This window comes from Bos taurus, chromosome 25 (genome assembly GCF_002263795.3).
Source record: "Bos taurus isolate L1 Dominette 01449 registration number 42190680 breed Hereford chromosome 25, ARS-UCD2.0, whole genome shotgun sequence".
Classification (NCBI taxonomy): Eukaryota; Metazoa; Chordata; class Mammalia; order Artiodactyla; family Bovidae; genus Bos; species Bos taurus.
Window position 1 is genome coordinate 18263544 of NC_037352.1, and position 12997 is coordinate 18276540.

General features: G+C 35.9%; 1 protein-coding gene across 4 annotated transcripts in view; it reads left to right on the top strand.

The window, feature by feature from the left end:
* The window catches only part of ACSM1 (acyl-CoA synthetase medium chain family member 1), a 64289-nt gene that overhangs the window by 29598 nt on the left and 21694 nt on the right, over nucleotides 1-12997 (top strand).

Consider the following 12997-nt stretch of genomic DNA (forward strand, 5'->3'; position numbering starts at 1 on the left):
CTTCAGCATCAGTCCTTCCAATGAATATTCAGGGCTTACTTCCTTTGACTGATTTCCGGACTGACTTCCTTTGAGAAGACTCTCAAGAGTCTTCTCCAATACCACAGTTCAAAAGCACCAATTCTTTGGCAAAACTTGACTCAATTTTCAACACATTTTATTTATAAAAATGTTGTTAGAAATCCAACATTTTAATGTAATTTTTTTTAGCCTGAGTCAGGCAACATAGGTCCAGTAATGGAATATAGTCACATTCAGACCATTTATAACTCCTAACTATCCTTGGAAATTAAACCTTGTATTACTATCTTTCTCTAGGGTCCTAGGATATTACATTCCAATTGATTGCTGGAGCAGCATCCCAAGTCTATTCATGAGAGGTCACATTCATGTCCAAAATCATGTATTCAGATAGAAAAGTAAACAACATACGCCTCTCCATCATTCCTATTTTGATAGTATGACTCTCCACATCATGTCTCAGGATAGATGAAAACAACATCTACGACATTGACTTTTGTTTGTTTGGGCAAAATCATGACAGGAGCAAATTCTTCCTACTAACTCCTGATGCAAAAACATGACTGAGCGACTAAACACATTGCTCAATAAATATATTCAAATATCTATTAACCACAAAGCTTAAGAAAGCAACAGCCAAATGTCATTGCCACATAATGTCTGGCTCTTTGTCCTATAATATCTCCCCAAATTAATTAAGTGTTGAAGAAATTTCTAAATTTCTTAATATACCATGGTCATGTTTGCCTACTTTTGTTTTGTTTTGTTTTATTTTGTTTTTTTTGAGCCAATAGGTCCATGTTTTCTGGCTCTTGAATGTAATTCTGTGTGCAAGCCCCCATACAGCAAGGGAAGAAAACTCTTTTTTAGAAAGGAAAAGGATTTATAGGGTTATAGCAAAAAAGAGTCCATGGCTTCAGCTGAGTCCTTGTGTAGAAATAAGAGGCTTTCTTTTCCCTTTTGGACTCTCTTATCATTGTAGCATGTGAGAGTTCCCCTGTCTCTTCTCCTACCTGTGTGTATGCTAACTCACTTCAGTCATGCCCGACTCTTTGTGACCCTGTGGACTGTAGCTCACCAGGCTCCTCTGTCCAGAGATTCTCCAGGCAAGAATACTGGAGTGGGTTGCCATGCCCTCCTGCAGGGGTATCTTCTTGACCCAGGGATGGAAACTGCATCTCATGTCTCCTACATTGGCAGGTGGGTTCTTTACCACTAATGCCACCTGGGAAACCCAAAAGCTGGTTTCTTAACTCTATTTAATTGAAGTTCTGTTCATTTTTTTTTAAACAATACAAAGCCTTCATTCCTATATGGCAGCAATCATAGAACTAATGGTTACTGCCTCCTTGGGAGACACATGGCTCTCCAGGTTGCCCCAGAGGAATCTGGCAGACTTATCTCATTTGTAATTTGTTTAGTTTCTATAGGTTCTGTGTTTACAACTTCTGGGATAAAAACATGATTGTCTCAGTTTATCTAAATACTACTGGTGTAATACATATTATTTCCAAATTAAACAATGCAAAAAGTTTAACTTCCAGAACTTTAATCTTCTTTTATAAATTTGTTTAAAGTCTGTATATCAATCAATTAGTTAATGCATGTGAAATTGATACTCCATGACTGTGTCTCCTAGTTTGACATATCACATCACATATTGATCATTTGATGAGTCTGTAAGGGGCATACTCATTGCATACTTATTGTCAACAACAATTTACAAAAGCATAACATGGCACTTATGATTTTAAATTATACTTAAACCACCTTCTTTGTTTATTAAATTACAATCAATCTGATATGTAACAATATTTAAAATAAATAGTTTGCCATAATCTACCTACAGAAAATTTAATTGCTGTGAAATTTTAAAAAATAAATTGTTTTATATAAATAAATAGTCTAATCTTATATTTAGATATTATATTGAAGTATAGATGACTTACAATACTATATTAGTTTCAGCTGTACAACATAGGTGATTTAACATTTTCATATATTAAAAATGATCTCCATGATAAAACTAGTTACAACCTGTCACAATACATAGCTATTACAATGTTATTGACTATATTCTCTATGCTGCACATTTCATCCCTGTGACTCATTTATCTTATAGCTAGAAGTTTGTGCCTCTTAATCCCCTTAAAGTATTTCATTCGCCACCCCCCTACTGGCAACTATCAGTTTGTTTTCTTTATCATTGAGTTTTTTTATGTTTGTTATTTTGGGGCCATTTACTTGTTTTTTTAAGATTTCACAAGTAAGAGAAACCATATGGTATTTACTTTCTCTGACTACCGTAAGATACCCTAGATATCTATTTGTCAAAATGTCAAGATTTCATTATTTTTTATAGGTGAGTAATATTCCATGTGTGAGAGAGAGAGAGTGTGTGTGTGTGTGCGTGTGTATCCCAGAATAACAGGCAAGTTTGGCCTTGTAGTACAAAATGAAGCTAGGCAAAGTTTAAGAGAATTTTGTCAAGAAAACATGCTACAATCTAGCAAGCACCATTTTCAAAACAACCCAGGAGACTATTCTACACGTGGACATCACCAGATGGCCAATACAAAAAATCAGAATGATTATGTTCTTTGCATCCAAAGATGGAGAAACTATACAGTCAGTAAAAACAAGACCTGGAGCTGATTGTGGCACAGACCATGGCTCTTTATTTCAAAATCCAGTCTTAAATTGAAAAGAGTATTGAAAACCATTAGGCCATTCAGGAATGACCTAAGTCAAATCCCTTAGGATTACACAGTGGTGGTGATGAATAGAATCAAGGGATTAGATATGGTAGACAGAGGGCTTGAAGAGCTATGGATGGAGGTTTGCAACATTGTATAGAGGCACTGACAAAACCATCCCAAAGAAAAAGAAATGCAAGAAAGCAAAGTGGTTGTCTAGTGGTAGTCAGGAAGCAACAGTTAGAACTGGACATGGAACAACAGACTGGTTCCAAATAGGAAAAGGAGTACATCAAGGCTATATATTGTCACCCTGCTTATTTAACTTCTATGCAGAGTACATCATGAGAAACGCTGGGCTGGAAGAAGCACAAACTGGAATCAAGATTGCTGGGAGAAATATCAATAACCTCAGATATGCATTTGACACCACTCTTATGGCAGAAAGTGAAGAGGAACTCAAAAGCCTCTTGATGAAAGTGAAAGAGGAGAGTGAAAAAGTTGGCTTAAAGCTCAACATTCAGAAAATGAAGATCATGGCATCCGGTCCCATCACTTCATGGGAAATAGATGGGGAAACAGTGGAAACAGTGTCAGACTTTATTTTGGGGGGCTCCAAAATCACTGCAGATGGTGACTGGAGCCATGAAATTAAAAGACGCTTACTCCTTGGAAGGAAAGTTATGACGAACCTAGATAGCATATTGAAAAGCAAAGACATTACTTTGCCAACAAAGGTCCATCTAGTCAAGGCTATGGTTTTTCCTGTGGTCATGTAGGGATGTGAGAGTTGGACTGAAGAAAACTTAGCGCCGAAGAATTGATGCTTTTGAACTGTGGTGTTGGAGAAGACTCTTGTGAGTCCCTTGGACTTCAAGGAGATCCAACCAGTCCATTCTAAAGAAGATCAGCCCTGGGATTTCTTTGGAAGGAATGATGCTAAAGCTGAAACTCCAGTACTTTGGCCACCTCATGTGCAGAGTTGACTCATTGGAAAAGACTCTGATGCTGGGAGGGATTGGGGGCAGGAGGAAAAGGGGATGACAGAGGATGAGATGCCTGGATGGCATCACCAACTCGATGGACGTGAGTTTGAGTGAGCTCCGGGAGTTGGTGATGGACAGGGAGGCCTGGCGTGCTACGATTCATGGGGTCACAAAGAGTCGAACACGACTGAGTGACTGAACTGAACTGAACTGAAGGAAGCTTTACAAGTAGCTGAGAAGAGAAATGACAGGCAAAGGAGAAAGGAAAAGATATACCCAACTAAAAGTAGAGTTCCAGAGAATAACATGGAGAGATAAGAAGGTCTTCTTAGGTGAACAATGCCAAGAATTGAAGGAAAATAATAGAATGGGAAAGACTAAAGATCTCTCTCTTCAAGAAAATTGGAGATATGAAGGAAACACTTCATGCAAAGATAGACATGATAAAGGAGAGAAACAGTATGGACCTAACAGAAGCATAAAAGATTAAGAAGAGGTGGCAAAAATACACAGAAGAACTATATAAAAAAGATCTTAATGACCTGGATAACCATGATGGTGTGGTCACTCAACTAGAGCCAGATATCCTGGAGTGTAAAGTCAACTATGCTTTAGGAAGCATTACTTTGAACAAAGCTAGTGGAGGTGACGGAATTTCAACTGCACTATTTCAAATCCTAAATGATGATGCTGTTAAAGAGCTGCATTCAATATATCAGCACATTTGAAAACTCAGCAATGGCCACAGGACTGGAAAAGATCAGTTTTCACTCCAAGCCCAAAGAAAGGCAATGCCAATAAATGTTTAGACTACCATATGCTTGTGCTCATTTCACATGCTAGCAAGTTTATGCTCAAAAGCCTTCAAGCTAGGCTTCAGCAGTACGTGAACTGAGAACTTCCAGACATATAGCTAGGTTTAGAAAAGGCAGAGGAACCAGAGATCAAATTGCCAACATTCATTGGATCATGAAGTTCAATGATGGGCTTCCCTGGTGGCTTAGATGGTAAAGAACTCCCCTGCAATGCAGAAGACCTGGGTTCGATCCCTGAGTTGGAAATATATCCTGGAGAAGGGAACAGCTACCTACTCCAGTATTCTTGCCTGGAGAATTCCATGACAGAGAAGCTTGGCTAGCTATAGTTTGTGGGGTTGCAAAGTGTCGGACATGACTGAGTGACTTTCACTTCACTAATTGGATCATGGGAAAAATCAAGGGAATTCCAGAAAAATATCTACTTCTGCTTTATTGACTATGCTAAAGCCTTTCACTATGTAGATCACAGCAAACTGTGGAAAATTCTTAAAGAGATCGGAGTACTAGACTACCTGACCTGTCTCCTGAGAAACCTGTATGCAGTACAAGAAGCAGCAGTTAGAACTGGGCATGGAACAACTGACTGGTTCAAATTTGGGAAAGTAGTAAGACCCCCTGCTTATATTGGCACCCTGCTTATCTAACTAACTTCTATGCAGAATACATCATGTGAAATGCTGGGCTGAATGTATTACAAGCTGGAATTAAGATTGCTGGGAGAAATATTAATAACCTCAGATATGAAGATGATACCATTCTAATGACAAAAGTGAAGAGGAACTAAAGAACCTCTTGATGAGAGTCAAAGAGGAGAGTGAGAAAGCTAGCTTGAAATTCAACATTAAACAACTAAGGTTATGGCATCTGGTCCCATCACTTAATGCCAAATAGAAGGGGAAAAAATGGAAGTGGTAACAGATTTTACTTTCTTGAACTACAATATCACTGTGGACAGTGACTGCAGCCATGAAATGAAAAGACGCTTGCTCCTTGGAAGAACAGTTACGGCAAACCTAGACAGCATATTAAAAAGCAGAGACATGACTGTGCCAACAAAGTACACATAGTCAAATCTATGATATTTCCAGGAGTCATGTATGAATGTGAGGGTTGGATTGTAAAGAAGGCTGAGTACCAAATAACTGGTGCTTGTGAATTGTGGTGCTGGTGAAGACTCTTGAGAGTCTCTTGGACTGCAAGGAGATCAAGCCAGTCAGTTTTAAAGGAAATCAACCCTGAATATTCATTGAAAGGACTGATGCTGAAGCTGAAGTTCCAATACTTTGGCTACCTGATGCACTCATGGAAAAAGACCCTGATTCTGGGAAAAATTGAAAGCAAAAGGAGAAGGCAGTGTCAGAGGATGAGATGATGTGATAGCATCACCAACTCAGTGGACATAAATTTGAGCAAACTCTGGGAGATAGGGGAGGACAGAAAAGCCTGGCATGTCCATAGGGTCTCAAAGAATTGGACATGACTTAGTGACTAGATAACAACTGTATCTATCTATCTATTTCTATATCATCTATATATCTATATCTACACATGCACATGAGCTAAGTTGCTTGAGTCATGTCTGACTATTTGTGACCCTATGGACCATAGCCCACCAAGTTCCTCTGTCCATGGGCATCTCCAGGCCAGAATACTGGAAAGGGTAGCTGTTCCCTTCTCCAGAGAATCTTCCTGAGCCAGGAATTGAACCCAGGACAATATATATATATGTATTTCTCCATTCATCTCTGGATGGACTTCTGGGTGATTCCTTTATTTTGACTATTGTTAATAGTGTTGTAATGTACATATCTTTTCAAATTAGTGTTTTTTTCTTCAGATAACACTCAGAAATATAACTGCTAGATAGTACAGTAGTTCTATTTAACTTTTTGAGAAACTTCCATACTGTTTTCCATAGTGATTGCACAAATTTACATTCCCATCAAAAGTGCATGAGGGTCCCTTTTTCTCCACATCCTTGCCAACACTTGTTATTTGTTGTTTTCTGGTAATATCCATTCTGACAGGTGTGAGTTGATATTTCATTGTGCTTTTGATGTTTGTTCATTTCCTAGATGATTAATGATGTGGAGCATCTTTTTATGTATCTATTGATCATCTGTATGTTTTCTTTAAAAATGTCTATTCAAGTCATTTGCCCATTTTTAATTATTTTATTTTTGTTGTTGAGTTGTATAAGCCCTTTGTATATTTTAAATATCAATCTTTTCAGATTTATCTTTGGCAAATGTATTTCCCACTCAATAGGGTTTTGTTAAAGGTTTCTTTCAATGTGCAACAGGTTTTTATTTTGATATAATCCCATTTATTTACTTTTTCTTTTGTTGCCCTGGGCATAAGGATATTTAAATAAATATTACTCAGATCAGTGTCATAGCATACTGTTCTGTGTTTTCTTCTAGGACTTTTCTGGTTTCAGGCCTTATATTTAAATCTTCAGTTCAGTTCAGTTCAGTCACTCAGTCGTGTCCGACTCTCTGTGACCCCATGAATTGCAGCACGCCAGTCCTCCCCGTCCATCACCAACTCCCGGAGTTCACCCAGACTCACATCCATCGAATCGGTGATGCCATCCAGCCATCTCATCCTCTGTCGTCCCCTTTTCCTCCAGCCCCTAATCCCTCCCAGCATCAGAGTCTTTTCCAATGAGTCAACTCTGCACATGAGGTGGCCAAAGTACTGGAGTTTCAGCTTTAGCATCATTCCTTCCAAAGAAATCCCAGGGCTGATCTCCTTCAGAATGGACTGGTTGGATCTCCTTGCAGTCCAAGGAACTCTCAAGAGTCTTCTCCAACACCACAGTTCAAAAGCATCAATTCTTTGGCGCTCAGCTTTCTTCACAGTCCAACTTTCACATCCATACATGACCACAGGAAAAACCATAGCCTTGACTAGACGGGCCTTTGTTGGCAAAGTCATGTCTCTGCTTTTGAATATGCTATCTAGGTTGGTCATAAGTTTCCTTCCAAGGAGTAAACGTCTTTTAATTTCATGGCTGCAGTCACCATCTGCAGTGATTTTGGAGCCCCAAAAAATAAAGTCTGACACTGTTTCCCCTGTTTCCCCATCTATTTCCCATGAAGTGATGGGACCGGATGCCATGATCCTCATTTTCTGAATGTTGAGCTTTAAGCCAACTTTTTCACTCTACACTTTCACTTTCAAGTCTTAGTTCCATGCTATTTATTTTTGTATATTGCATGAGAAATTGCTCTAGTTTGATTCTGTTGCACATAACAGTCCTATTTTTTCAAACAATGTATTGAACAGATTGTCTTTTCTGCATTCCATAGTTTTGTCTCTTTTGCTGTGGATTAATTGACCATGTAAGTGTGGTTTTGTTTCTGGACTCTATCCTATTCCTTTGATCTGTTTTTGTGCCAATGTCATATTGTTTTGACTACGATGGCTTTGTAGTATGCTTTTAAATCATAGGAGTATGATACAGCTTTGTTCTTTTTTTTTTCAAGAGTGTTTTGGCTATCTAGAAAATTTTATAATTTTTTTTTAAGTTCTGATGTTTTCATAAGAATTGCATTAAATTATGGATTTTGGGGGGAATCTGGTCATTTTAACAATGTTAATTCTTCCAATCCATGTTCACAGTATCTTTCTATTTGTTTTTGTTGTCATCAATTTCTTTCATCAATATGCCACAGTTTTCAAGATACAAGTCTTTTACCTCTTTGGTTAGATTCATTCTAGAGGTCTTCTTCTTTTTGATGCAGTTGTAAATAGGATTGTTTTCTTAATTTGTCTTTCTGAGAGTATGTTATTAGTGTATAGAAATGCAACAGGACCCATAGAGTTCAAAGTTGTGTTGCTGAAGGGTCTACTGTATTTGCTTCATGAATTATACACTTTTATGTTGGGTGCATTGGAGAAGGCAAAGGCACCCCACTCCAGTACTCTTGCCTGGAAAATCCCATGGCGGAGGAGCCTGGAAAGCTGCAGTCCATGGGGTCGCTGAGGGTCGGACATGACTGAGCGACTTCACTTTCACTTTTCACTTTCCTGCATTGGAGAAGGAAATGGCAACCCACTCCAGTGTTCTTGCCTGGAGAATCCCAGGGATGGGAGAGCCTGGTGGAGCCTGGTGTGCGTCTATGGGGTCGCACAGAGTCGAACACGACTGAAGTGACTTAGCAGCATGTTGGGTGCATATATGTTTATCTTCTTGTTGGACAAATTCCTTCATCATTATGAAATGATGTCCCTTCTTTGTCTCTTGCTACACACTTTGTTTTAAAGTCTATTTTGCCTGATATGTGTATGGTTATCTCAGATTTTTTTTTCACTTGCATTTATATAGAAAGCATTTTTCCATCCCCTCACTTTCAGTCTGTGTGTGACTTTAAACCTGATATGAGTCTTCTTGTAGGCAGGATATAATCAGTCTTGTGTTTTTGTTTTTGCTTTTTTTAAATCCATTTAGCTACTCTATGCCAGTTGATTGGAATATTAATCCATTTATATTTAAAGTAAGTTTTGCTAGGTATGTACTTATTGACATTCTGTTGTTTTCTGCTTGTGTTTGTAATGCCTTTTTTGTTCTATTTTTTTTTTTCTCTCTTCCCTTATGATTTGATGTGTTATGTTTGAATTTCTTTCTCTTTTCTGTATGTGTACCTATTGCAGGTTTTTGGCTTGTGGTTATCAATATATATAAAGTTGATGATCCCTTAAAGTGAGATGCTTTCTAATCATCCTGCATTTTTACTGTTCCCCCCATGTTTGTTGTTTTTTATGACACATTTTACATATTTCTTTTACATATCTCTTAACTACTTATTGTGGATATAGATGATTTTATTGTTTTGCCTTTTAACCTTCTGCCTAGCTTTACAAATGGTTTCTGCTCTTGGTGAAGTGACCTAATGTAGGAAACCTCCTATGGACTCGGCAGCACACTCCCCTCTGGTCACTAGAGTTATATGTTCTGTGGTTATCCCCTCTGTGGGCCATGTGGGCTCTTCCGTTAGGGCATAGTAAACTACTGTGGGTATGCTGGTAGGCAAGGTTGGCCCCTAGACTTGTTGGCTGACATTGCCTGTAACATGTAGTGGTTACCAACTGGTAGGCAAAGCAGGTTCCTGGTGTTGTTAGCCGTGTGACCTAGTATGCTCCAGGGCTGATCTCGGCACACTGGTGGGTCAACCTGGATCCTGGGATAGCTTCAGGTGCCCAACAGGGGTACCAGGAGCTGGTGTTGGCCTACTGTTGACTGTGGTCATCTTTAGATTTAATTTAACCCTGGAATTCCTCATTATGCTTTATATTCCAGATTTTTTTTAATTTATTCACTCAATACATTTGCTTTACACCAGATGCTCTTCTAAGTGCTTTGATAAAGAATTTAAGCTATCACTAATTTTTGTTGTTTTATTGAGATAGGATTGAAATATAATAATCACTGTTTTCTTAAAAAAAAAACAGCAGTTTTTCAAGTCAAAATCTTAACACACTAATATGCATAGCAAAATATTTTGACGTAAAATCTGGTATTTTTATTGTAAGAAAGCTTTTGGTAATGTATTTAACTTTTAAAATAGATGTGAGGTTATAAATATTAATATTAATGTCTTATAAGTATTGTAATAATGTACACTTTTTATTCCTAGTTATTTTTAATATTTTTATGGTCTTTTTTTCCTTGACAAGTCTTCCTAAGAATCTACCAAATTTATTAATCTTTTCAAAACCAGTTTTTGTTTTACTGGTATTCTGTATTGTGTATTTCCTTTCCATTTCATTGATAATTACACTTGTCTTTATTATTTCTTTTCATGTACATTCCCTTGATTTAATTTTATAATCCTTTTTTTAATTTTTTAGCTTATTGAGTTGGAAGATTATGTCCTTACCTTTCAGTCTTCCTCTTTTCCTATATATACATTAAAAATATAAATTTCTCACTAAGCACACTCTTTTGGGGTACATTATACAAATTTGATATGGCATATTTCATTACCATTAGGTCAAACTATTTTTATTTGCCTTTTTATTGGCTAGTTTCCTGATAGTTGAGATGAGCTACTCCTCTTGGTAATGATTTCTAGCTTAATTCCATTGTGGTCAAACCACATACTCAAACTTTTGAAATTTCTGGTTGTTAGTAAACATTCCAAAGGCAATGGAAGAAAATGTAAAGTATATCATTGTTGGGGAAATGTATTATCTATATGAATTAGGGTTCAAATTCTATGAAATCTATCATATTCTATAATTAATTTATAGAAATTCTACTTTTATTTTATTCTAATTAAAACTGAGGCAAGTCTTTTTATTTTCAGTAAACTCATGTGTTTTAACATTCAGAAAGAATCATATCATTCGTCAATCACATGAGTAATTAGTCTACCTTTCCTATTTTCCTATTCAAATTATATTCTAGTTAGAGATTAACAAGGAGTAAGTTTTTATTTATTTAAATCAACTCTTTTAAATCTATTATTTACCTATAATATAATTCAAACATTTAAAATGAGATTTTAATAAGTTTTAGAACATTTCTATCACTACCATTTCCTTTTGTCCTTTTCTAATCAGTATCCACCCCCCCTACCTGGAGCTCCAGGTAGCCACTGATTTGCACTCACTACCATTATAGTTCTCTTTCTTAGGATGTCATAGAAATGGAATAAATTGGATGTACTCTTTTGTGTCTGGTTTCTTTTACTCCATGTGTTTTTCAGATTCATCTATATCGCTTTGTGTATTTCTTCTTCATTAATTTTTATTGCTGAGTTAGTAGGTTTTTAAAAAATCTATTTCTCAATTTCCCTTAGCTTCAAATCTCACTGCATAAAGATTTAAATCTCATATAAAGTTTAAAGGCTGTGTTTTATCTTCTTGATAACATGTAAATCTTAATATCATATTATCAGATTAATTCTGAGCACAAAACCCCACAACTGTTTAATCAAGATCTTCAAGTTACTAGAATTCAGTCTGAATTTCTGTCCGAATTAAAACAACTATTGTTTTCACTTTGATAACCCAGAACTTCTATTATTTTATAAAATCTTACAGAAATGTTACATACTCTGTTCCCATTATACAGAGAATGCACAACTATATTTGCTAACATTCCTTAACCCAATGGACAAGAGTGGTATTTTTTTTTTTAGCACCGATTTTTCCATATATATGTGTGTGTGTGTGTGTGTATATACACACACACATATAAATTTATATAGGTATGTGTGTGTGCATGTATGTATATATGCATGTATGTATATACGTATGTATGTATATATGCATGTATGTATATATGTATGTATGTATATAAATCTTATATCAGGTGAGCCACACTCTATTGTTCCAAGTATATGAGGCAAAACTGATACGATCAGGTTTGCACTTTTGTGCGAAGAACTGCTGGAAGACTATACATCAAGCAATTTTCAGTGTTGACATTCAGGGACTGAAATTGTGATAAGGAATTTAAAGAAATTTTTCTGTTAGTAAAATTGTGTGTTGCCTGAACTTTTACTCCAAACATGTTTTCTTTGGGGAATTTAAAAAAATTTTAAAAATCATTTTACTTACGTACAATTAAAGATTTGACTTAAACAAGAAAATGAAAATTATCCATAAACACTTAAAACCATTCATTTACATGTGCAGATGGATGTCTTGTACACCATTGTATCATGTTGGCTTAAGAACAGTGCCCAAGAAACAGTGAGAACTTAGCAGATATATAGTAAATGAATGAATTAATGGATGGATACTATTATAGAACTTTAGACTCAATGTAAATATGATTTTACTTTTCTACATTGATATTGTATGATTTTTACTGCAGAAACATTCTGAAAGCATTTTTGTTTGGTTTTATCATATCCCATTACATAGAAATAACAATTTTATCAACAGTATTCAAAATAACAATTTTGTCAACAGTATTCAGTTGAATTCTGTTTTTTTTTATCTAGTTTACCAACCTAGATCTTTTGACTAGGGCATTTCATTCATTACATTTAAAATAATTATAGGTAAAGATGACTTAGTTGATTTTTTGTAGTGATATGTTTTGATTTTCATTTCCTTTTGTGTATATTCCATAGATAATTTATTTATGGTTACCATAGGGATTGTATATAACATTCTAAATTATAACAATTTATTCTAAACTAATAGCAACTTAACTTCATTCACATCCAAAACCCTACTCTTTTCCAGTTCCCTTACACCTTCCCATATTATGTTACTGATTTCACAAAAGACGTCTTTACATATTGTGCACCCATTAACATAGTTTATAATTATTTTTTATGCTTTTGTGTTTTACATACGGTGAAAGAATAAAAAGTGAAGCTATGAACCAAAATTATAACAATACTTCTTTTATATTTGTCTGTATATCTATCTCTATTAAATAATTTTATATTTTTGTATTTAGGTTACTCTCTAAAGTTCTTTCATCTCAACTTAAACTCCTCTTAGCATT